We start from the raw sequence: 25,483 nt of genomic DNA, 5'->3' as shown, positions 1-25,483 counted from the left end.
CTTGACAACTGCAGCAGCAGAGACGATGTCCAGGACTGTACTGACAGTAACCGCTGTGGCAGCACCCCTGGTGTGTTTATCCAGCACCCCGCACCAGCAGCAAACGCTCAAAACTGAGCAGGAGATGGCCCTCAGCACCCTGCCGTTGCTGACCCTGCTTTGAGCATGGGGAACTGGGCAGGAGGATCTCCAGAGGTCCCTTCCCACCTCAGCCATGCCATGCCAAAACGGGCTGGTGGCCTGGGGGCAGCTCGCCCGGTGTGCCGGGTTGGCACATCTCGGGCACATCCACGCAGGCTGCCCAGGGGCTGGTGGTGAGGCAGCCCCGTAGGTGGGACCTCGGTTGGTGGGACACAGCGTTTGCGGCTCCTCCGAGGTGGCTCCCTGAGTTGGGTTTCGGTTGGGCCACCACTGTGAGGGAGGCAAAGGGATGTCTCAGCACGCCCAGGTGCTCTCCTGGACTGGGAGCCTCAGGCGGCTGTTCGCACTGCCTATCTTTGGGCACTAAACTTCCATGCAGGAAGCTTTTTCTCCTTATCTTGTCTGTGGAGCGAGATTAGCCCAGGCAGAAGGTGACTCGCAGTATCTGAGCTGGAGTCCTGCTCTGAATCACCTCCTGGGGCAGCCCCGCTTTGGTTGTAAAGGGAGGTGGCTGATACCAAAGGAGCAACTTCCCCACGTTTTGGACCTAAAGATGTCAATGCGCCTTCATTTTTAAGGTTATAATTAATAAATGAGCATTTAAAAACTATCAAAGGGGAATATTATTGGTCAAATTTCTGCACCTAACCCAAGGACAAAGAGCAGGCTGAATGGCGTACAGGTGAATACAGATTTGTTGCTCCTCTCTGGTAAGCACGTTGATCATCTTCTGCTTGCAGCCTTTAATGTTAGCACAGGGGTGAAGGCTGTCCTCTAGAGACTTTTGTGTTTTTTTGAGAGGCAGAGACTAGGTGTCTGAAGCAATTTATTAAACTGAGTTACCGCAAATATGCGGCCTTTTTACGTGCCCATTTTCAGGTTAGCTATCTGTAAAAATACTCACTCTGCTGAATATTTTAAAGCGTGCAATAAAACAGTGTTTTATGGAAGAGAACAAGGGAATGTGTACGAGCTGTCAGATTTTGATGAGCCAAAATGTTCATCGCAATTTTATCACACGGGTATCAACATAGGGAGTGACAATTACCTGTGAACAGTGGGGCTTGAACCTGTTTCCACCGATGCCTTTTGAATCTCTGCGGGCTGTCCTTTCGCCTCGCAGTTTTAGGCAACAGCCTTCAGCAAAGCTTTTGTGCAAGGCGCGAGGTCTGACGGGGCCAATTCAGCAGAGATTTTAATGGTTGATGTAGTTTTTATCCCATTAGACCCAGAGGCCTGAGACCGTAGAAGTCTTCATTTTTTTTTTTCCGTTGAAAGTCGTTACGTGAGCAGGGCATATTACGAAGTTTGGTTAGGTGCTGCCGCCTCACGCACACGTGCTCGCTGGCTGCAGGCTGGATGGAGAACCCCTGAGCTCTCCCTGCCTCTTGCTTGGCGGGGGTCTCAAGGAAGTTTCTTTCTTCTGCCACGTAAGTGATTTAAAAAAGGAAATTAAAAAAAGTAGGGACACTCCTGTCCCTGATTTCTCCTCCTCTGACAGCTCGGCCAACGGTTTCAAACGCTGCTGAAGGAAAACAGGAAGGCAGGAAGATACACAGACAGCCTGATGATGTAAACTTTGTTTCTCTAGGAAACTAGGCTAAAAAGGGTTCCTAGGCCTCTTAGTAACAGAATAAACCGTGGGAATGGGATTTAAGTCTCCGCTGTAGGCTCAGAAATTAAAAGGAATGGATCCCCCAAGTGCTGATTATTTTTAAAACGCTCACAAGCTCCGGTTCAGTTTTATGATTATTTGGTGACTCACTCCCGGAGCTGAAAGTTTGGCACTGAGGTCTTGCAAACCTATTGGAGATCCCTCAGGTCATCACAACGGAGAAACTAGGTGGTAGTTACCTTTGTTACTGAGGGTGATGGAGCCTTGGCACAGGCTGCCCAGGGAGGTTGTGGAGTCTCCTTCTCTGGAGATGTTCAAGACCCACCTGGACAAGGTCCTGTGCAGCCTGCTCTGGGTGACCCTGCTTCGGCAGGGGGTTGGACTGGGTGACCCACAGAGGTCCCTTCCAACCCTGACCATTCTGTGATTCTGTGATTCCTGCACTTGCAGGGATTACTCCTGTTATCCCGGTGAATGGTGTTGCCTCAGGACCCCGCCTCCCTGGTATGAGCTACGCTTGAGTGAAGCCATCCAACAGCAGTTTGCTCTCTTGGACTATTGAGTACGATGTCCTTATAAAAATTGTTAGAAACGTCTAGGTGGAAAAAGAAAGGTCGCTCGATCCAACCAAAGTGGTGAGCGAGTAGCCCAGGGCAGCAGAGCACAGCCGCCTCCGCAGAGCAGAGCGCGGGGCTGTCCTTCTGCCTGTCCCTGCACGCCCCTGGCGCTGGGTGAGCCTTTTTACGCCATTTTTATCAGATAGGCGCTGAGAAGGGCCGTGCCAAACAACCTGCTGCCGCTTACAAATCCGCACCCCGCTGAAAAGAGTGTTATCGAAATAAACCGAGTGGGGCAATCTGAAGCTGAACTCTATTTCCCTCTGTCCTTTTTCTCCAGCCTGTTGCTGGGAACTTTTCCAGATTTCTTCCCTGGAGATTTAAAGGCTCTTCTTCTCATAACGGGTGCAGCCCGGGGGACGGCGGCGACAGCAACATATGAATCCTCCTGGATCACGCTCCTTTTCCCCTTCCCCGTGCCGGCTGCGGCTCTCCGGCAGCGTTCCTGCCAGGAGAACACGTTGACTTGAATCCTTTCAGCAGAGGGAGTCAGATGCTAAAATCTAAGCAGGATCCTCTGGGATCGGGACCTCGCGTTCCAGGAGAGCGACTGAATTCTTTGCTGCCCGCTTCACCCGGGCTGGGGTGTATGGAGGTGTCTTGGCCTCAGAGCTGAGCTGCCTACACTCTGCTGCGATGATGAAACCACAGCAGCAACAATAGGGATATAATTAATAAAGTCAGCGTGCCAACGCTGTGCAGCGCTGCCTTGCGGGACCCGTCTCGGCGAGCGGGTTGTCTTCCTCTGCATCGGGGTCATCCCTGGCCTCTTTGGCAGACAGCATTTGCAGCAGCGCAGGCCGGCACTTTCTCAGAGGGGACGTTTGTTCCCATTTTGTAATGAGTTTTCTTCTCCTGTGTCCACAGAGATCTGGTTCCGTGGCACTGCTTGTGGGCATCGGCTGCTGCTTGCGTTCTTACAGAATCACAGCATGGTAGGGGTTGGAAGGGACCTCTGTGGGTCATCTAGTCCAACCCCCCTGCCCAAGCAGGGTCACCCAGAGCAGGCTGCACAGGACCTTGTCCAGGCAGGTCTGGAATATCTCCAGAGAAGGAGACTCCACAACCTCCCTGGGCAGCCTGGGCCAGGGCTTCGTCACCCTCAGAGTGAAGAAGTTCTTTGTCATGTTCAGCTGGAACTTCCTCGGCTTCAGTTCTTGGGGGGATCTGGTGTAGGGAACGGTAGGGACTTGGCACCCGGAGGCGTGCTGGGAGCTGTGCCTCCCAAACTTGGCACGCCTCTTCGAAAAACAGGATGTTACACAAATACCCGATGCGAATTTGGCGTGAGGATCTCCTCCAATTAAAAAAAAAAACCCACAACCGTGCACCCTTCCTCCTTGGCATCTCCAAGGCTTCTTCTGCACAAAGCCCAGGGGACCTGGAGTGGCCGGTGTGGGTGGCGGTGGGTGCCGCAGGGGATGGTCTGTCCCCGACAGCAGGGGGGAAGGCAGCCCCCAGACCCCTGCCCAGCTCAGGGGAGGCTGGGGAGAAGCCCCTGGTGTGTTTGGGAAGAAGCCCCTGGTGTGGTTTGGGGAGAAGCCCCTGGTGTGTTTGGGGAGAAGCCCCTGGTGTGTTTTGGGAGAAGCCCCTGGTGTGGTTTGGGGAGAAGCCCCTGGTGTGTTTGGGGAGAAGCCCCTGGTGTGTCTGGGGAGAAGCCCCTGGTGTGGTTTGGGGAGAAGCCCCTGGTGTGTCTGGGGAGAAGCCCCTGGTGTGGTTTGGGGAGAAGCCACTGGTGTGGTTTGGGGAGAAGCCCCTGGTGTGTCTGGGGAGAAGCCCCTGGTGTGGTTTGGGGAGAAGCCCCTGGTGTGTTTGGGGAGAAGCCCCTGGTGTGGTTTGGGGAGAAGCCCCTGGTGTGGTTTGGGGAGAAGCCCCTGGTGTGGTCTGGGGAGAAGCCCCTGGTGTGTCTGGGGAGAAGCCCCTGGTGTGTCTGGGGAGAAGCCCCTGGTGTGTTTGGGGAGAAGCCCCTGGTGTGTTTGGGGAGAAGCCCCTGGTGTGTCTGGGGAGAAGCCCCTGGTGTGGTTTGGGGAGAAGCCCCTGGTGTGTCTGGGGAGAAGCCCCTGGTGTGTTTGGGGAGAAGCCCCTGGTGTGTCTGGGGAGAAGCCCCTGGTGTGGTTTGGGGAGAAGCCCCTGGTGTGTCTGGGGAGAAGCCACTGGTGTGGTTTGGGGAGAAGCCCCTGGTGTGTCTGGGGAGAAGCCCCTGGTGTGGTTTGGGGAGAAGCCCCTGGTGTGTTTGGGGAGAAGCCCCTGGTGTCTTTGCTCTTCGGATGGGTCAGCCGGGCGGTGGGGGGGAAGGGGAGCAGTGAAATCTTTCGCGCCGTCCTTCTAGCCTCTCGGTGGAGAAGCGAAAGCCAGCTGCATGTGCTAAAATGATGTCTGAGGTGTAAAACACGCCTGGAGAGGTCAGGGATGGTGATGACCAACGCTGTGGAGGCAGGCGTGAGGGGGGAACCAGACCCAGACTGGTGGCTGGGTTTGGCCCGTTCGTCTGCTCCTGCCTTACCTCGGTTGTTTGACTGGGAAGGTTTGAACCGAGGAACATCAGGGGATGTGAAAATCTGCTTTGAACGTTCGTTCCGAGAGTGGTAATGGAGTTTGAAATATTTATGGTAGGGCCTGGAGTTGTACGCGCTGTAGCATCTCCCCGGGGGCAAACCAGGCTTGCTGGAGACCCTGCTCCGCGATTCACCCCATGGCAAAGGAGAGGGGGAGCAGCCAAGGGGAGGAAACCAAGCGGGCTTCGGTGAAAATCATTTCTTTTGCCGATTACGGAGGTTTTACTCTGGAGGAGCCGGGGAGGAGAGGTTCCCCGGTCACACTGCCGGCAGCCCTCCTCCCCGCACCGACCCCTGGCTCTGCAGGAAGCCGAGGGACGGGGGTCGCGGCGGGGGCCGGGGCGGCTGCGGGGCTCCCCGCCGCCTCAGCCCCGCCGCCTCCCCTCAGCCTCAGCCCCGCCGCCTCCCCTCAGCCCCGCCGCCTCAGCCTCAGCCCCGCCGCTTCAGCCTCAGCCCCGCCGCCTCCCCTCAGCCTCAGCCCCGCCGCCTCAGCCCCGCCTCGCCCGCGCATCCCGGCGGAGGGGGGGGGGCGGGGCCGGGCCGGCGGGACGCGGGCTGCGGCGGATGGCGGCAAGGTCAGCGGGGCTCCCCGGGGCGGGGGGTGGCGGTCGGTCCGGCGGCGGGGAGCGCGGATGCCCCCCCACCCCCCGCCACGCCTCCCTCTCTCCCGCCCGCGTTTCGTAACCGCCTGCCCTGCCCGGTCCCGCCGCGCACGGCTCGCTGCGGGCAGAGCCGGGGCGGCGGCGTGAGGAGAGCTCCGCTGGCGCGGCGTGAGGGAGCCGAGCCGGGTAACTCGGGGACTCGGGGGCTTGGGGGGTTGGTTTGGGGGTGGGTCTGCCCGGTTCTCGGTGACCCCCCCCTCAGGGTGCTGGGGGTTAACGGAGGAGCTGCCGTGAGGCGCCTCGCCGGGTTCTGAGGGGAGCGGCGCGGCCCCCCCCCGCCCGCTGAGGAGCCCCCGCTCCGCCCGGGACCCCCTCACGGCTTCGGGTGCCGAAACGGGATGGACGAGCGCTGCCGACATCCCTCAGGCGAGCGCTCTGTCGCGACACGGCGCGACACGCCGCCCGGCCGCCGCCGAACCGGGGGTGCGCGGTGGGGGGGTGCGCGCCGGGCTGGCTGGGGGGGGTGCGTGTGGTAGGGGTCTGGAACAACAAAAAAAATAATGGAAGAAAGCAAACAGGCGTTTGATAAGCTCCGATTAACGGCACGATAAATGCAGTAATGCCTCGCTGAAACTCTTTTCCTCCTCCTCACCAATATGGTCCATGGGTGGGTTTTTTATTTTTTTATTTTTTATTTTTTTATTTTTTTATTTTTTTATTTTTATTTTTTTATTTTTTATTTTTTTATTTTTATCTTTTGTTTTTTTATTTTTATTTTTTATTTTTATTTTTATTTTTTATTTTTTATTTTTATTTTTCATTTTTATTTTTCATTTTTTATTTTTATTTTTATTTTTATTTTTATTTTCATTTTTATTTTTTATATTTATTTTTTATTTTTTATTTTTATTTGTTATTTTTATTTTTTATTTTTTATTTTTATTTTTATTTTTTAATTTTTTATTTTTTATATTTTTCTTTTTCTTTTTTTTAATTATTTTTTTTATTTCTTTATTTTTTTATGGTACGTGCCAGATCTCTTCTGTTGCTGCGGGTTTGGTTCGGTCTTGGCTCTGATTGAGGCCGCTGTTGGAAAAGATTTGCAACCTCCCGACTTCCAACGTGTGTGTGTACATCCGAAGGTCCTGTACCCTTTACGTACACCTTCTGGACCCAGGCTGGGGTCACGGGCCTTGCTGCGATGCCCGCTGAATTTGAACTACCACAGGGCTCGTGGGACAATAATAACAGCAATTTAGGGAAAAAACCCCTCTGCTGGCATCGCTGTTCTTGGCTACGTAACGGTGAGCGTCCGGCTTTCGGCTTCTTGTTAATGGCGTGAAAGGCCAACGCGCAAGTAGCCCTGGCCGAGGGCTGCGGGGCTGGGACCTCGTGCCCTTGCTGTCGGTGGCACCGGTGGCACTGGTGTGTCCGTGGCTGTCGGGACGGGGCGGTCTGGAACATTCCCGCCACGCACGCGCTCCTGTTGGCAGCGTGCTTGGGAAGCCCGGAGCTCTGGATCAAACCCGTGAGGTCTGTTGGGGGGTTCGGACAGCTTGCTGGGTATGTGAAGATGGATGATGAAGAGATTTGTTTTCTGCTGCTTGACTGCGGGGGGCAAATTTGTTTGCACCACGCCCGGTGGAAGTTTTATACGCGTGTTGTGAAGTCTTCTTGGGAGCACTGGAATATCCAGATTAGAAATGCCAGCAGGGAAATAAATATTATTTCGGCTTTCGTGTAGTGTTGTTTAAATTATACATGCAGATGCGATAACTTGGGGTGAGCCGCTCGTCCAAGGATACGCTACGGCTTAGCGGAGGGCGCTGGGAACGGGCGGGTAGGTGCTTCTGGGCGCTGGCCACCTTTCCCCAAGTGACTCAGCTTGGGCCTCCAGCTTTGCCAAAATCCCTGGGCATGTTTTCCTCGTACCTGTTTCTGGCTCCAGCTCAGGCTTCTCACCTTGACCCCTCGATGAACTGGAGCAGGAGCTCCATCAGCCACAGTCTGACAGAGGCTTCAGCGCAGCTTGAACTTTAGTCACGCGTGTTGTCCCGGTGAAATTAGAGAGGGATACACGCAAGCAAGCTTGCACGCGAGGGTTTTCAGCTCAGGGCTGCCTCTCGTAAGCTTTCCAGGGGGTGAACTGCACGCCTTTTTTACTTGCACGGTGGAGAACAGATGTGGTATCGTGTTTGGGCTCAGTATGGAAGAGCTGACGTGACTCGGGACTGGTGCCTGCAGAGCAGGGGCAGTGGTGCTTCTCTGCTGGAGTTTTGCAGAGGATTACTTTGCGCTTGGGACCCGAAGTCTTGCTGGAAGCCAGTGGAGCTTCTGCTCTTAAATGCCGAAGCCGTCCTTTCGAGCGGAATTTAGTTTTCTAAATCAGTGAAATGTTTTCCAAACTGTGACCCCGATCAGTTGATGGTACCTGGAGGATACGGGGCTAAAGTGAGGCATGTGACCGACGCGATGCCCCGATCGGTTGGCGTGACCCTGCCAAGGACCCGGTGATTTGCGGTTTTGACCGTGCGGGCATTGACTTTGGCACCGGCCTTTTAAAGAGGGTGGTCTCGCGTCCTGCGTACCTGTATTTATTTGTCAGCCGGTTCTGCAGCCCTGCCGTGCATCGAGTAGCAGTTACTCAGGCAAGTAGTTCCACTGGCTTCAGCCTGGTTATTCAGCTGAGTAAAGGATGTGCAATCTGAGTTCAAGGCGGAAGATTTTGGGCGTGAGCGCTCTCTTTTTGCGGAGAATGTGGGAAACTAATTCCCAGAGCTTGGGATCCTGGCATGCCTTAAATTCTCTCCTGTTCTTATGCTTTGCCTCTGCCCGGTGGGTGGGGGGGTGGGCTGGAAATGGGATGGGAGGCTGGACTTTTGCTAAGCAGCTCTTCCAGAGAAATTCCACAGCTGCTTCTGAGTCTGTCCAGAGTTGCCTGCTTGCTTCGCCAGTGCTGTTTTCTACACAGATAGGTTTTCTGCTGCTGTGCTGGGCTCTGTGAGGGGAGCAGAGGAGCCCTTGGAACCGATGAAGCTCTGTAGCACAGTCTGTCAAACCGAACGGCTTCGGAGGAAGCCCTTCCAGCCCTCGGTCGATGCAAGCTGATGGTGGAGCAGCTCCCGAAACCCTGGGCTGGCAGGGGCTCAGCGGTCGGCGGTCCGACCGCAGCAGAGTGGACTCAAAGGCAACCCCCTGGTGCGGGTGGCCGAGCGGCACGGGCTGCGAGGTGATGAGGAGAGAGATGCTGAAATCTCTTGAGATGGGATCACCTCCAGGGCTGGGGCTTGCGAAGGGGGGGGAGAGGAGCCCCAGCAGCTTCCGCTCTGAGAGCTGAGTAATAGCGCTTCAGCGTTGCACCCCTTTCAGATGCGAATGCCTTTGCCCCCTGCCTGTCTTCCCGCTGCAGAAATTACCCCTTCAGAATGACCTGCAGGTGTGAAGGAGTTTGGTTTGCCCCCTCCCGCTCCAGATGCGCGGAAGCTGGGCAGCTGCAGAGCTGAGCTGCAGTCTGTGCTGTGCAGCTCGCCGGCTTGCTTGAGCAGCACGTCGTTTCCTGGGACGGAGCAGAACGAGGAAACGCCGCTGATCAAACAAACCGTAGGTTGCATTTGGTTTTTATTTTATTTAGTTTCGACTTAGTTTCCCCAGGAAACGAGCGCTGTCCGTCTCCTGCCCTTTGCGTTTGGCTGGTTTCGGCCAGCTTGCACCAATGGTTGGCGGTCTTGAAGACCATTAATTTCCCCCTTGTTTTCATTAAGATTAGTGGCTGACTGGGCAATTGTTGAAGCAGCGCTCTCTCTGAGGAGCAGCAGACTGTTTTCAGCTATTCTTCATTCTGCCTGGCAGCAGCTGCCTGGCCAGGCATTGCACGTGTGGTGGTCGAACATGCGGCACCTTCGTAGCCCTGGCCATGTCGCGAGGCGTGCATGGTCTCCAGGGCAGCGGTTGGTGCGAGGTGACGTTGGAAGGAACTGCAGTGGCTGCAATGGAGGGGCAGGAGGGCAGAGGACATGTATCTCCAGCAGACGGGGCCTGTTCGTGGTGCCTCCTCGTGGCACGGCTACCCTTTTTTTTTTTGTCAGGCTAAAGCCACTTGGGATTTAGGGACGGCTGGCAGGCTGACAGCCGCAGCTTGGAGCCTGCTTTCCTTGACCTCCAGGGCACCTTGGGCTGAACGGAGGTGACCGTCGGAGCAGATGGGAACGTGCAGCCTGGACAGGACTTAAGCAGAGGCGTGCTTGCGCGTGGCAGCGTGATGATCTGCGTGTTCCCGGTGTCATCCCGCTGAATTCAGTGGTAATTTGACAGTGATGAAAAGATGACATTCAGCACCGTACGTCTCACCCCGAATGGTTTCCGTGAGCAAATGCAGTCTCTGTACAGTTTCAGTACAGCTTTTCAGTACAGCTGTGCTGGATGCGGCGGGCACATTTCTTCCAGACCTGGACGGGAGGAAAAGACGGGCGTCTGTTCAGACAGCGACATGAGAAACGGGAGCGTCGGGGTGTCAAGGAGCATGTGTGGGATGCACGTGCAATCCCTCAGCCACTGCGTGTTTTGCCACTCGCTCCGTTGATGCTGGCATGAAGACAATACATGCCTGTTGTCCTGGGGCCCAGAGTGGCTCCTCAGAGATTGCCAGCATCACACTCTGATGTCAAAATATTAATTGTCACCCCAGAGGGCAGAGCTGAATCTCAGACACCCGTGTGTCGCTCTTTTCAGACGGCCTGAGATGCAGCTAAGCTCAGATCCGTCTGCCAAGGTGAGATGAAGGGGGGAGCCGCGTGGCTGGCTCCCCATCATGGGTTACAGATGATGTGGAGCACTGAGCCACGCCAGCAGGGCAAAGGGGGATGCTGGTCCCTCTCCCCCTGCACTAACCTTGCCCACTGGAGACGGGGCTGGGCATCTCTGGCATCCGAGCAAAAGTCTCTACGCTGTTAGAAATGTGGTACTTGGTGAAGGAGAACGCCTCTTGCTTCTTTGCCCTCCACGGGCACCAAGTCGTACCATGGGCAGTGTGGCACGGCAGATGACTGCGGTAGCTAAGAACAGGCTCTGGGGCTCGGGCCAGACATCCCGTGCAGGTCCCTGCCAACGGTGCCGGCCACCAGCGCAAGAAATCCTGAAACAGGCAGCCGTGGGGTAACATCTTGCTGCAGTAACCTTTCTGCCTGTGCGTGTTGACTGTGTGGTGCTGCCCAGATGCGTTCAGTGATGGTGTAGTGCTTTCTCTGTTAGGTTTTAAACCAAACTGAGGGTGCTGAGAGGGAAGGGCTGCAATGCTTCCACCACCGTAATGGATTTTCCACGGTGAAGCTCTTTTCCAGAAGATGTGCGCTGGAGAGAGGAGGTGAGGCCTGGAGTGCCGGGGACGCTGCAGGCTCTGACCGGCTGCACCCCAGGACTTAATAGCTCTGGGTTTTGCAGGCTCTGTTCTCTGAGAATGGGGAAAGATGGAAGCAAAGCTTGCTTTGTTAGGAACAAAAGAGCGTGTAAAGCTTGTGGTAGTAGCTGCTGGCACCCATTAGACAAGGTAAAAATACTACTTAAAAGAAAGGGGGGGGGGTGTTTACAATTGGGGTCATAAAAAGACAAATAAGACTTTTTAAAAAGCATGAAGCTTGCGTAGCGCGCATGCTGTCACACACTGCCTCTTGCCAGCTAATATAATCTGCAAATAAAACAAGTTAGGTTGTTGCTATTGCAGCTGCTTTCCTTCATGAAGCAGCATGAGCCAGACTCATCTGACTCGGAGAAACGTGTTGGCATTTGCCTGAAGTCCGAGGCACACAAGGTAATTTATTTAAAAAACCCAATATAACAGTTGTTATCCAGGATGAACACAGACAGCTATAACGTTTGCTTGCAGTTGTATTTTCTGTGACACGCTCTCAGAAGTTGCTTGTTGGCTGCATTCACCAGCAAACGCAGCCTGGAGGCGATTGGCTTCTTCCCTGACCTGCAGTTAACAGCAATAATTATACTTAAACAAGTTTTAATGCGGGAGGGAGGAGGGATTCCGTGGCTTAGGCAGGAGTCTGTCAGTGGGGTCATTTGGGATCCAGGCCTTGGGAGCTTTCCCTCTGACCTTGGGCAAGGCACATCGGCTGCTCAGTGTCTCCGCTCTTTCAGTCTGATCCGTTAGGATTCGTTTCAGAGCCATTGATTGATGCTGGTCTTGGTTTCCTGCTCTGAAACAACCCCAAAATCCTCAAATGTTTGTGCACGGAATGGAAGTTTAAATACAAAGTCTCCCTCTCTCCTCCCCGCTCTTTACCTCGGATAAAGGTGGAAGAAAAAGAATCGTTCACAGCCATCTGCTGGAGGCATCAATCATGCTGGGAGCAGAGTCTGCCGGTCGTTCCACACGTTATTAATGATGAAAAGATATAAACATATGAGCTCATAATTATGTTGTGTTTAAATTACTTACAAAATAATGACATTAGGAGAACAGTGGGGTTACAAAATCAGGCGGACAAAAGCAAGGAAGTGCCAGGACTAACGCTGCGTAGCTCCCCTTTGCATCTGCAGTATGATATAATCTTTAATTTTATAATTGCATCATTTTTTCCTTTTCACAGAGTCCCTCTTCCAGTGGATGGGTAATTACTGCATAATTCATTTTCTCTTCCTCACATTTACTTTCTGCATGTGTCTCTACATCTGTTTATTTTACACCCCACCCAAACCTTGACCTGAGCAGCATTGCTACTTCCTTCCCGGGGGCTTCGCAGGCAGGGAAGTTCTTATTCTTGCAACATCTCAGGTGCAGGCACTGTCTTCATTTTCATAGCTGAGGAGTGGAGGCAGAGAGCAAATAAGGCCCAAATGATTGAAACGCCTTCAATTTCGGTTACTTCAAAGAGATACTTAGGTATGGTTTTATTTTCTTTATTTTTATGTATGTATGTATTTATTTTATTTTCATGCCAGAATACCTGGTATGATGTAGCAGTTCATCTGATTGATAGAAGCCCAAGGAAGGTTGACCTCAGCTGTGAGTCTCAGCGCTCTTGCAGGTTAACCCTAGATGTCTTGGATTTGCAGAGGGTGGGGACTGGCCCATCGGGGGTCACCAGAAGAAAAATTGATTTCGGGGACTTGCTGAGCGTCTTGCAAAGACTGTGGAGCTGAAAAAGGGGTAATTCCCACCTGCAGGTGGTATGTCCAGCTTCCTCGAGCAAGATGGTTGTCTCTTTTTCTCACTGCATTGCCTCGTTCGCTAATCTTCTTAACCTCCACTGAGTGAGGCAGAGTCTGAGAGACAGCTGTCCCGTTGATCACACAACCCTATCTTTTTCACAAAGCGGTTGATTTCCAGTACCCAAATGATTTGTGATCATTGAATTAGAGACAGAATTGGTGCAGATGCATGCAGGAGCTGGATGGAGGTTATACAAACAGTCTTCATTAAGGTACCTCTTAACTTTGGACTGCTCAAGTTTTTAGTCTGTGCATTGAAAAATTAACATAGCTGGTTTTAATGTAATTTTCTAACTGTATGAAGAGAAAAGGGAGAGAAAAATAATAATTAATCTTGTCAAGTGAATCTGCAGTGACCCCAGTCATCCAGAGGGTGTAGAGCTTTGGACTGTAGCGTTAACTTCTATCCCATGGGATAACGGCCTGCTTAGGAGCACTGTTTGGCTGTGGATGGTGGTCGTTGCCAGAGCGGGGTGACATGCTCAGCAGGTCATCTGCTGCTGTACCTGGGGGGTTTCGCAGCCCAGAGCCGGGATACCCTCAGATTCTGTTTAAGGGTGGGATGGACTGAGCTCTGGTGCGTCCTGACTCCTCTCTGACTTACCTGTGTCCATGCTGCTCTTCCCTCTGTGGCAGCCTCGTTCCTCATCCCCTTAAACTTGCCCTTCTCAGCTCCCCCTCCTTCCCCTCTGTGCCTGTGCATCGCTAACAAATGCCACTGGCTTCTCCCCTTGCTTTCTGGTACCACTGATCCAGCCTGTGCCCACCTTTTGTTGCTACAGGTGCCACCTATAATTTTCCAGAGGTTCCAGATCTAGATACCCTGGTAGGGTTGTGTGCAATCTTGGTTCCAGTTTAGATCCGTAATTTTTGCATGTTTAAACTGTAGGTAAAGGCCAGCCCAGTACCTTTGAGTGAAGCATTTCAGAGGATTCATCTTCCTTACTTTTAGTTTAGAGCCATTACTATGAGCATCCTCTGAAATCAGGCAATGGGTAAGCGTTTCTCAGTGTTTCGGATTATGCAGCCTTGCTTGATCCCACCTACCTTCTACAATTAAGCCTAAGCCTAGGTGGATGTGCCGTTTTATGGGGTGGGATATGAGATTCAAGTTACATCAGTTCATAGAAGAGTGATTGTCCTTTTTGGTTTGCTGGGAAAGAAGAGAGACATGACAGCACGAGCAAGAGCCTGCAGGTTCTAGAGGCTGGGCTTCCAGCTGAAATGCAAGTTGCTGCAACTCGGCCGCTTCCTGGAGAAGCAATGTCAGTAGTTCTAGCAAGCCACTAGATGCTTCTGGCCTGCATGTCAGTCTTCTGACCAATTTACAGTGAGTTTCTTCCTACAGCTTTGTTCAGTCAGTATAAACCTCACGCTGCAGTAAGAGAGGAGAAAGCGGAAATTTCTGATTATGCTCAAATGAGCACAACAATTGGCTTTCTTTAGGTACTCTGGGCTTTTTTTAGTTTCATTAAAGTAGATGGGGAAAAGTGGATGATACCAGCAAAGACAATACAGTTGCCAACAAGATCTGGTCTTGGATCAGACCAGGCTGACCTGCAATGAAGCAGTCGGGATGAGAATGATTTTAAAGTCAGGCTTGTGTTCTTGGGAGTTTGTGATATAAATCATGGCCATGATAGATATAAACCATTTCAAACTAGGTTCTTAAAATAATGACAGAACAGTGTGTCTTAAAAAGTTCTGGATGACTCAACAGCTTGTAGACCTTTGCAAAATAATTAATAAGCCAGACGCTAAAAACTTGCACCAACCAATTCTCCCTGCATTAGCACTGTGTGTGAATAAATCCAAGAGCTAGTATTTGAGTACCAAACTCAATGTATTTGGGGAGAACTACTAAAGGGAGCGTGGGACTAGTTTTCAGCTTTGGTCTGCAGGTATTTGGGGCCAAGGACGTTGCCTCATCTGTGAAAGGTAACTGAGAGGCATGGCTTGTATCAATGGAGAGATGTACACAAAAAAAAAAAAAAAAAAAAAGGTTTTGCAAATAAAAAAAAAAGATTGGACATCACTGACTGTCTCCAGCCTGGAAGGTGTCAGTGAGCCTGCGTGCCTAGGATTTGGTCTGAGTTTGGGGTAGGGGTTGTGTGTTGACTTCAGTTAATCCCCGACACAACCTTGTTCTCCATGATTTGTGTGTGTTTTCCTTTTGAGGTAAGTGTATTTGGGCAGACCCTCAGGCACTGTAAGTTGCCGTAGCTCCCTGGGGACAGATGCAGCTCCTCTGTGGGGTGGCCCCTGTGCTGGGTGTGCCCCGCTGGCCTCTTCCCACTCCCTGTTCTGCCTCCCTCTCTCCTCTTCCTCACAGCGTCTGTGGTCGGGTGCTGAGAGGCAGGGACAGGGCTTCAAAAGAGCTGGCTCAGCAGAAGAGGTGGAGAGCCAGCTGATGCCAGTATTAATATTCTTTCAAAACTGATGGATGAGACGATTATAAAATTGCAGAGGGAAGTGAAACTTAACAGAATTCATGTTTTAATTGCATTCTGGATTTTTTTCAGCAGCCAGCTTCTGAGGTGCAGGACAGATCAAGCGTTTTTTGTGTGGATGTTGATGCAGACCACACAGTGTATTGGTTTTTGCAGAAGGAAAAAGAAACAGCTTGGGCCAATCTGTTTTCCACACTCTGGTGCTCTCGGTCTTCTTCAGCTGCACCGCGTGGCAGTGTGCTGTGTCTAGGCAGTAAATCAGATCTGAAATACTGTCCCGATGAAGCTAGAGAAATGGAGTATATTGCAAGCAGCTCCAGATTCACCTGTAGTGTCGAGGTGCCCAGGCCTGGGAGAGGTACCTGGGTGCTGGAGCTGTAATGTCCCCTTGGCACCCTTCACCCCTGCAGAGAGGAGTGAGGACGGTGGAGATGTCTGGCTTGCGGTGGCTGGCCACACAGGTTTGTGTTTCCTTCCGGCACTGACGCCTGCTTGCCTCTAACCTGGGGAAGATCCTTTTTCAACTGGCGAAGCCCCCTGCTCAGTCTGCGAGTAGCACTCCTAAATGGGTGGCCTGCCTTGCAATGGGAGCTGTCTTGCGCTTCGGTTTAGACCCTGCCTTCTCGTTTTCCTTGTTATTATTCTTGTCTCTGCTGGGAGGAATGCCTTCCTGGCCCCAGGGAGCGTCTGCGCTGAACCTCAGGTGCAGACACGCGTCCGTTCACGAGCAGAGGTGGAGGCTGCACGTGTGCTTGCACCCGTCGGGGCCTCTTCTGCCCCGCTTGGAGCTGTTGCTGGGCTGCGGTCACCAGTACAGCTCCCTTTGCCTCATGGGTCTGCCTTTCGAGCCCTGCAGTGTGTGGTGAAGGTCCAGCAGGTTGTGGTGAAGTGTGCTTGTAGGCTCTTCGGGAGGCAGCCGTTCGTTCATTTTCATGGCTTTTCCCAAATGTTATTTCCCAAATAATTTTGGTAGGCTGGCTTGCATGGCTAGAGTGCTTTTGTGCAGTCCTGATAGCCACTGGGGTCAAACGCTTTCCTCTAAGCAGAAGCAGTGCATTTAGGTGGTCTGCAAAGAAGAAGGGAAGGCTTTGACAGCAGGAAAAGAACGGTCACGATTTTAGGTGTAATGGATGTTGCTGAACCGGAGGCAGTGGATAGCTAAGTTGTAACGAGCGCCGTCTTGAAAATACGGACTGATGTTTGTGTGCTGCGTGAGGTTTTTTCATGGACAGGCATTTTCCTGGAGTGTGTTCCATCGAGGATTGGACCAAAGCACTCTCCATCTGTTTTTTTCTTCAGGCTTTAACAAAAACACTGTTTTCTTTGTAGTATTTTTCCCTAGCCTTTCTTTGCTCTGGGACTGAGAACTTCTCTCCACAGACTCCTTAAACCAAACATGACTTGCCCTAACTGGGCATATTTTGAAAAAGTACACGTGTAGGTGGTTTGGTTAAGAGGAGAAAGCATCAGCCTTGTCTCTTGCCTCCTTCTGCTTTCTCCCAAGTCAGAGCGGAGAAGGGGACACCTTGCAAGGTGTTCCTGCTCAGGAGTGGGCTCTTAATTAAAGTCCCAGTCTTACAAAGTCCTGGCATCTTCAGGAGTTGAGTCTTTTGCAGAAGAGGGGGCATGCTCAGGGGCATGAAGGGCGGCTCTGTTTCCAAAAGTGAGTAACTTGGGCTGGAGAAGGTCTTCTGCCGGCATGCTTTAGCTTGCCTATTTTCTCCACCTCTCCTATGCTTCCAGAAGGATTTCTAGGGTCCGATCGGGCTTTGAGGAGCTCCCCCATTTTCCCCTGCTTATCTCCCTGGGGCAGCGGCTGCCGTTCCAGTGGTGAAGTTTAGAAATTAGTTCCCCTGGCCGTGTTTCCTGCTCTGGTGTTGGTTGGTGTTTTAATGGCTTCAAGCTAACATTAGGGCGGGTAGTGCACCAAAGAGCCAGACTACTGTAAGAGGAAAAGTTCCTTCCGTTCTCAAAGCTGGTGTCCTCGCAGGCACTAAAACGGGCTCGTGAGGTGTGGTTGCAATCCCCATGAGCTACAGAGACGCCTTAGCTGAGCAGGAGGTAGGTAATGAAGGTGAGCAGCAGAGCACGATGGCCTTCTGACATCCGGAAGGACCTGGAATCTTTGTGTTATTTACTCTGAAAATATTCTGTCTGCCTTTCCAGAAGTGTGCTGTTTACACACGTGCAAACATTGAGATTTTGCAGCCTGCGTGCTGGTGGTTGCTGTGCTTTAGGCACAGCTGGTAGTGCTGATAGGAGGATTTCTACTGTGCTTAGAAGGTAGAAATTTGCTGAGAGTGGCACTGGAAGCCCAGCGAGTCTCCCTGCAGCGAGGAAGGGAACTGCCGGCGGCTGAGCTGCGCTGGGCGATGCGCGCGTGCGTGGTCACCGCAGGACCCGGGGTGCTGAAGTGCTGACGTTGTCATTTGGAATATTTAAATTCCTTAAGCTTTTTTCCCTAGCCATACTTTCCAAATATAATTACTTAAAAGTAAACCTGAATTATGCTGTTTTGCAGATGCTTGGGAGCCCGTTTTCTTCCTTCTGCTACGGCAGATCTGTTAGCACCAGTGACTACGGCTACAAGTTGCTCGTCCAGGTATAGCCTGTCTTTGCTTTTGTGGGAGCAAGGCCTGTTTGGTATTTTTTGACTTCATTCTCGCAGGCTTTCCTTTTGTTTGCTGCACTGTTCTGTATGCCACTTTCCCTGTAAGTGTTGTGAGAACTGGCAATATGGGCCTGATGCCAAGGGTAAGGGGCTAATGAGGATGCTTTTCTTTTTATTTTGGAAGCTCTCGCGATCCACACTTCTCAGGCAGTGTGGTAATGATGTTTCCCAGAAGAATGCCTTTCTCATATTTTGATTTCAAAGTGCTCTAACGGGGTCGATTGACAGCCCCAGGCAAGTGGTGCAGCAGGGCCAGGGTCCATCCAGCAGCAGGAGACGGAGACAGAGACGGGGCTGGGGACATGGCTGCAAGCGTGAGCCCGAGATCCATCCAGGGACAGGGCTGGAGAACAGCACTGCTGCGGCATCCCTGGAGCAGGGAGTGATGGCCTGGGGGGACTAAAATGAGGTCCTGTTTCTATTTTTAAGTGCCAGTCCAGTGCTGTAGCCATTCTGCTGTGCTGCTTTTTCAGCATTCCGTTTTTCAGCGTTCCCCAGGGGTCAGTACTGGGCCCAGTCTTGTTTAACTTCTTCATCAATGACCTGGATGAAGAGTTAGAATGTACCCTCAGCAAGTTTGCTGACGACACCAAACTGGGAGGAGTGGTGGATACACTGGCAGGCTGTGCTGCCATTCAGCGAGACCTGGACAGGCTGGAGAGCTGGGTGCAGAGGACCCTGATGGAGTTCAACAAGGGCAAGGGCAGGGTCCTGCATCTGTAGGGGAACAACCCCAGGCACCAGTACAGGCTGGGGCTGACCTGCTGGAGAGCAGCTCTGTGGAGAGGGACCTGGGAGTGCTGGTGGACGACAGGTTGACCATGAGCCAGCAGTGTGCCCTGGCTGCCAAGAAGGCCAATGGGATCCTGGGGTGCATTAAGAGGAGTGTGGGCAGCAGGTCGAGGGAGGTTCTCCTTCCCCTCTACTCTGCCCTGGTGAGGCCCCATCTGGAGCACTGTGTCCAGTTCTGGGCTCCCCAGTTCAAGAAAGATGAGGAGCTACTGGAGAGAGTCCAGCGGAGGGCTACAAGGATGGTGAGGGGACTGGGGCATCTCTCCTGCGAGGAGAGGCTGAGGGAGCTGGGCTTGTTCAGCCTGGGGAAGAGAAGGCTGCGAGGGGACCTAATAAATGCTGATAAATATCTGCAGGGTGGGTGTCAGGAGGACGGGGCCAGACTCTTTTCAGTGGTGCCCAGTGACAGGACAAGGGGCAACGGGCACAAACTGAAGCAGAGGAAGTTCCGTCTGAACATGAGGAAGAACTTCTTCCCTCTGAGGGTGACGGAGCCCTGGCCCAGGCTGCCCAGGGAGGTTGTGGAGTCTCCTTCTCTGGAGATATTCCAGACCCGCCTGGACAAGGTCCTGTGCAGCCTGCTCTGGGTGACCCTGCTTGGGCAGGGGGTTGGGCTGGGTGACCCACAGAGGTCCCTTCCAACCCTGAACATTCTGTGATTCTGTGATTTAGGAGGCCTGAAGGTATGTTGCTGTAGCTGCACAACGCCTCCTCCGTGACATCCCTGCCTTTGCAATATCTGGCCGTTTCGTGTGTGCTGAGCTGGGGACGGGTGCTCGTGAGCCCTTACAGTGGCTGAGGGATTGCTTGGGCTCCCGATGCGTGGCTGTGCTCAGCAGGCTGCTGCCTGCTGCTGCGACGTGTGACATACGTAGCATTGTCACACCGAGGTTATTTCAGAGGGACCTGGCAGCTTTTACACACAGGGCTGTGCGATCTAATGGCATGTTGTTTAAGCCGGAGAGACACTTGATGAGAGGCCAAGATGGTTATTTGCATTACTGATGAGATGATTAGTAGACAGTGTTCGTGGTTCTCAGACACCTGTGGAAGATTGGGATCAAACAGGAACGATTTGTGTGTGTGATTTACAAGGCTTGCTGCTCAAACCTCCATTAATACTCTTTATTTGTTGCCTTCCACATTGGCAGTGGAGAAGGGAAGCTGGAAAATGCTAATTGTGTCGTGCATTCTCTAAAGGAAACGAAGGCAGCCGTTGCACGCTTTCCACCGAGGCTCCTGGGTGCTGGTGTCACGGTGGATCAGCAGTGTTCTGCGGGGCCAGCGTAGGCAGAGTGCAGAGGGATCTGATTTTCATAGCCTCTGAATGTCGGTTTGGAACTGACCGTTGGCTTCTTTTGTATAGCAATAGCCTTATGTGTATACGTGAAATCAAAGGGCCAGACAGTTTGGTCCAAAACTATTTGTTCTCGGTGTTTGTCGCATTTTCAGCTGACTGAATTTGTTCAAACGGAAAATGCCTTTTCCGAAACCTCGAAAACTTACAGAAGAAAATGTATTATTTTAGCCATTTTTTCGTTTAAAAGCAAAATACAAAAAGACTCCTCTTGTCTGCTCCCCTCTTTCACCTTCTTTCTTCTATGTTTCTCTTAGTCGCAAAATGAGAAAAGTAAAAGGTTGAAGAAAGAGTTTTTTATGGACACTCATACATGTATATATGGAGGAAAAAGTGAAATATATGGGGAGGAAAAAATGAAATATATGGATATTTTTTACTTACAAAAAAAATTGCTAGTGAAAACAAATAGTTTATGAAATTTGCTTGTAGGAAAAAGATGCATTTAGCAGGTTGCCGTAGCTTTGCAAATTACTCTGCCTTGTATTCTGGTGGTCCATAAACGTGGGCTCGAGTCCCTGCCTTCTTGCCCTTACTTCGAATTTTCTAACTACAGCACAGTTGTATTGCTTTAAAACTAGCTTAGGGCACTGAGTAGCCATGCCCAATTATTTTTCTGTCAGTTCAATACCTTTTATTTTCATCTGAGTTAGTACTACAGGTGGTGGCAGCTCCTAGCTCCGGAGCGTGCCAAGCACTTCTTTGGGTGGCCTGGCCTGCCTGCAGCTTAGCTGTCCCTGCATCACAGTTTGGAGCCTCTCTTCTCCATTTTGTTCATGACACATGGGTCTGAGAAAAAGCCACCGATGGCTTTCAGAGGGTCTGAAGTCGCTGGTGTGATGTGCTGCGTACTCTTGAGATGCATCAGCTTCTCCCTTTCGCAAATCAAATCGAAGAGGGTAACATGCAGATCCGGTTTTATTTCAGCACGGCTTGCTTGTGCAGTGGAGAGGACACGAGATATGCATGCAGTCATCTAGGTGGGTGAAACTGTCTTTGAATGCTTCCGTAATGTCCCACATGGCAGAAATGCTGAGCATCTGTGTTCAGTAAATGCGTCTCTTCCAAGAGAGGAGAATCCTTGACAGCACTTTTAAAAGCTGTTGGGAAGTTGTGGGTTAAATAACTCCCTCTCTTGACCACACTGACATTTTATTTTCTGTTCTTGCCACTTTTCCGGTTTTGCCACTGATGTGCAGGCAAGAAGAAAAAAAAAAAAAAGATGAGAGAAGGGAGTGGTTAGTTTGTTTGTGGTTTTGTTTGTTTTGTTTCTTTAAGTGTGTCTTTCTTGCCTGAATTTGACTCCTGGCAGTGCTTTGTGACCCTCAGTGAATGCTGTCAGTACTCTCCGTTTGGGCAGAGCACCGAAAGCATGGAACTGCCTGAAAGGAGCAGCATCTTTCATCAGCTCTTCCTCCTTTCTCCCATGTTGGTGAACACCGGGAGAATTGTTTAAACCAGCTGAGCTTTACTGAAAAAAGCAAAAAAAACCCTAAACCAAACCTTCGATGTTTGGAGATGGTCACAAAGAGGACTGAGCAGTACTGCTCCTCAGGACACTCCCGCATTCATTGCTGGCCTTACTTTCATACATTTTTAGAGTTGTTGAGTATCAGCTTAATCTGCAAACAGTACTGTGATTTGGTTGTGGTGCGTGTGGGGAGTGGGTGTTATTCTTGTGCATCGGGATACGTGTGTTCAGAGTCTCGGGAGCTTGAAGTGAAAACTGGGAGTCACCTAGGCATTAGCTGAATAAGGAAACATCTTAGGCCACCACAAAAATCACAAGCAGAAGAAATACAAGTTGCAGTTCTTCAGTGCTACGTAAAAGGAAACTGCTAAACATGTTTCCTTGGTAAGGAAACAAGTTTGTGAACTGTATTGTATTAATTCTTTTGTAAATTTCCCCATTTCATCAGCTCCTGTTCTATGACAGCTTGCTGGCACCTTACCTTCTGCAAGCAAAAAGCTAGAAGAAAGAGGTTTGTAGGAGTAGCAATTTCAGGAGATTGCTTGGAGTCTCAACCTGCTTATTAAGTTTCCTTGAATTATCGGGTGATGTATTTGGTACCTGACATTTTGTTTCAGAAGTACCTAATGTAAATAAATTTGATTAGAATAGTGCTCATACATTTTCGTCAGTCTTTTGGCTGGATTTTCTACCTTGGTAAAGCAGAAAACTGGCAAACTCTTTTCCTGTGAATGCCTGTCCTGTGAAGAGCTGGTGCAAGATGGTTCTGTTCTAGCATGGGGAAAGTCTGGGGGGTGTGGTGCTCCTCCCAAGTCCATGCAGGCCTGTGTGCCACTTTGAGGATGCATGGACGTGACGTAGCTATCCCTGCATCACATCCCAGGAGTCGCAATTGTGTGGGCCGCTTACGGATCTCCCACCAGTAGAGGAAGGCAAACGTCGCATCCACCTGCCCTTACTTGTTCAGAAAGGGTGCTGGGCATCCGGGAGGCACAGACACCATCTTGCAGCCTTTGGTTTCCCGGGAAGGCTGGTGCAATCAGCAGGAGCTGGAGAAGCAGGGTCCCCCCGTCCACACATTGTCGTTGGCTTCCTAGGTCTTAAGAGTGCGGAGGATGTCTGGAATGAAAACAGATGGCCGTGTGCGCAATGCAAGGAATTATTAACTCCACTGCATTTATTTTTATAGTGAAATTACATTTTCACATCTCCATGAGAGATACTTTAATGGGATATAAACCCAGCAAAGCATTTCTTTCTGTGGACATAGTGACTTTGGCACAGATGTGATGAAACTTGCTGCTCTCTTGATGAAGACACACTGAGCTGGTAGTACTGCAGTTTTGCATCCTCTCTAAGGAAATCTGCTGATGCAGCTATGGTGGATGGAGGCCGCGTTTCTTCACGCTTCAGATTGGCGTTGCTGTGCAGGAAAAGGTAGGTTGGACAGCGTAGCTTCAGCGAAGTTAAGTGACCCTGATCTCAGTGAAACACAGGATTAATAACTACCTAGAAAATAGTTTTGTTTGTTGGAGATTTGAGTTCGCTTTTTAGTGACTCAGGAGCGTGAACGCTTAAGATTTGAGTCATGTCTTTTAAAGGTGTTTTAACAGGACTTTCAAAGTTATGGGTACATTTAATTGCATTCAAATTAATATGCATGTAAAAGCTTGAGAGCACTAGGTCTGTGCTTGTGAATTGGGCAGTTACCGGCTTAGCCACCTACGTTTTGTGTTCGCATGCAATATAATTTGCATTAGCAGTAGAGCATTCTATGTGCATATAGCACATGTTATAACTGATCTGCATGCAAACAAAGTAGGTCTGGGAAATGTTGCTGTAGGAGGTCATCTAGGTAAGAGTGGATACTTACTGGAGGTCCCTAGATTGTGTCTTGTCTTAAAAAGAGAAGGGGAAGAAAAAGGCAGAGCAGAGAGGGTGGGGGTTACCTGGTTGTTGTAGTTGGGATCTAGTCCACTTCAATCAGTGCAGCGCACTGTTAATGTTAGAGAATTACACAGGGCTCTGTTTCAACTGGTCTCCAGAATGACTCAGTGTAAGAACTGACAGTGAGCTCATGCACTTTTTTTTTTTAAAGGACCTGTTGGACTAATTAGGCTCCGTTATGTGGCTTAGTATTAGTTAAGCATGCCCAGAATTACTGGTAGTTCAACCTTTAATTTTATGCTGGAAGCAACATCCCTTCAAGATTCAGAGATGTACAGCGTTGTCACTGGAGATCGTAACATATTAAACCCCAAAGCGCTGAAGAAATTATGAGGGAAGGAAAGAAGCCGCCGAAAGTAGGAGGGGAATTAATTGTATGACGAGAGCCACGCTGAACAAGCGGACGGCTTAGCCCTCGGTGTCGCAGGGAGAAGACTGGCTGTATCAGTGTTTGTTAACTACTTTCACTGAGTCTGTTCATGTGCATGAAATATATATATATATATTTATATATAAAAATTAGTGACTGCTGTGATTACGTATAATGGCTTATTATGTAGTTGTTTGAACAAGGCAACAGAGAAAGTAAGACTTCCAGACTCTTATTTCTTTTGCTTATTACAAATGTTCCGTTCCTCCCTCTCCGCCTCTGGGCACTGCAAACATTGCTCACACGTTATCTGTGTTCGCCCTTGCTTCCTGCTCGCTCTCTGGCCCTCGCCGCTGTTTCCTCCTGTTCCTGCCCTGGCCGCCAGCTCCTGCAGGGAGTCCGGTGTCTTCTCCTGCTGCTTTCTGCGTCCTCTCCATACCCTCTCTAATCTTCGGTAACAAAGATGTAAATCAGGCGCATTTTTAGTTCCTCCTTGATTTCTGTAGCATATGTAAGTTAGAAAGAATGTTTTTATAATTAAAAAAAGGTCTTTGTCCAGTATTCATTTCCAGATAATGTAAACGATGGCTGGAGACTTTGGAAAAAGAGTGTTTATTTCTAGTAGGAAACTCTCTCGTTATAACTCTTGCCAGACTTTATATGGCTGAAAAAATCTTCATCTCTTGACCCGTTATTCCAGAGGGGGTCATTTTACCGAGGTTCAGACTCTCAGGTTTTATATTGTAGAAAGTTTGTGTCCACTAAGGAAAGGCCTGCATCTCTCGTACACTGTTGGCTGTTCAAAGTCCAGAGGAAAAATTCGGGTCTGGAAGTGTGAGGCTGTGTGCCTGTGGGAGGGCTCTGTCTATCAAAACCGGGTCTTTCTACCGCCAGACCATGGGGCAATGTGATCAGATTAGCCAGGACATGCAGGGGAGTGTTTTTAGTGACTTTTGCCGATTGCAGGAAGGCGGAGGGCTACCTGACTAAACACAAAGTCTGCTGGGCAAATGCGTTCAGCCAGCGAAAAGAGTTTGAAACAAGGCTGTGTTGTGTGCCTGTGGTACCTATGAATGGGCGTTGGGTGCCTCAAGACCAGCTTTGCTTCCTTGTGACAGGGTGGCTCTGTTGCTGGCAGAGGTTCCAGGGTGGCATTGCGAAGTCCGTCCCAGCAAAAAAACATTCAGCTTGGTGTTCTTCTGCCAGTACAAGACTGGCTTGTTTTTCTGGTTGGGTTTTAATCCAGAAAAGGTAAACCCCATCCTAAGTGAGCCACTGGGTGGTTATAACGCGTGTGTTGTACACGACATGTCCCGAGAGCGCGGCATGCCCTGCTTAGCAGGGCTGTGGCCAGCGCTGAGTCCAGAGCAGTTCTGTCCCTTTGAGCCGTGCCTGGTGTTGGCACGGCTTCAGCTAAACTTAAGCCTCCTGGATACTGGTTTAGGTAACTTGTTGGTCTTTGGGACTATTCAGCCTTCCCAGTCCAGGCAAACGTCATTTTATTCCCCTTCTCCAAAGGCTGTTGCTACTTGCTGCTTTCTTCTTTTCTTCACCCCGCCAACCCCGACTAACAGCTCTCCGTGGCACCTCCAGTAATGTTTCATTGCCATGTGAAAGGAGGAGAGCACTTTGTCAGCAGCCTACTTCAGGCAGAGAAATTTATATCGGTGAGAAGCATGT

At 50.8% G+C, this 25,483-nt stretch overlaps 1 protein-coding gene across 2 annotated transcripts in view; it reads left to right on the top strand.

The window, feature by feature from the left end:
* The first annotated feature begins 5,572 nt into the window (after window positions 1–5,572).
* The window catches only part of RNF152 (ring finger protein 152), a 42,742-nt gene continuing 22,831 nt past the window's right edge, over window positions 5,573–25,483 (top strand). Inside the window, exons 1-2 of one of the 2 annotated variants that reach the window (XM_075415319.1) lie at window positions 5,573–5,716; window positions 17,717–17,797. The gene's annotated coding sequence lies outside the window, so the exon portion shown is untranslated. The remainder of the gene's footprint in view (window positions 5,717–17,716; window positions 17,798–25,483) is intronic. The other variant, XM_075415320.1, reaches the window with a different exon arrangement.

Source organism: Opisthocomus hoazin, chromosome 3, assembly GCF_030867145.1.
Source record: "Opisthocomus hoazin isolate bOpiHoa1 chromosome 3, bOpiHoa1.hap1, whole genome shotgun sequence".
In the NCBI taxonomy this organism is placed as follows: domain Eukaryota; kingdom Metazoa; phylum Chordata; class Aves; order Opisthocomiformes; family Opisthocomidae; genus Opisthocomus; species Opisthocomus hoazin.
The sequence above is the reverse complement of the archived record's forward strand: the minus strand, read 5'-3'. Positions and strand labels throughout refer to the sequence as shown.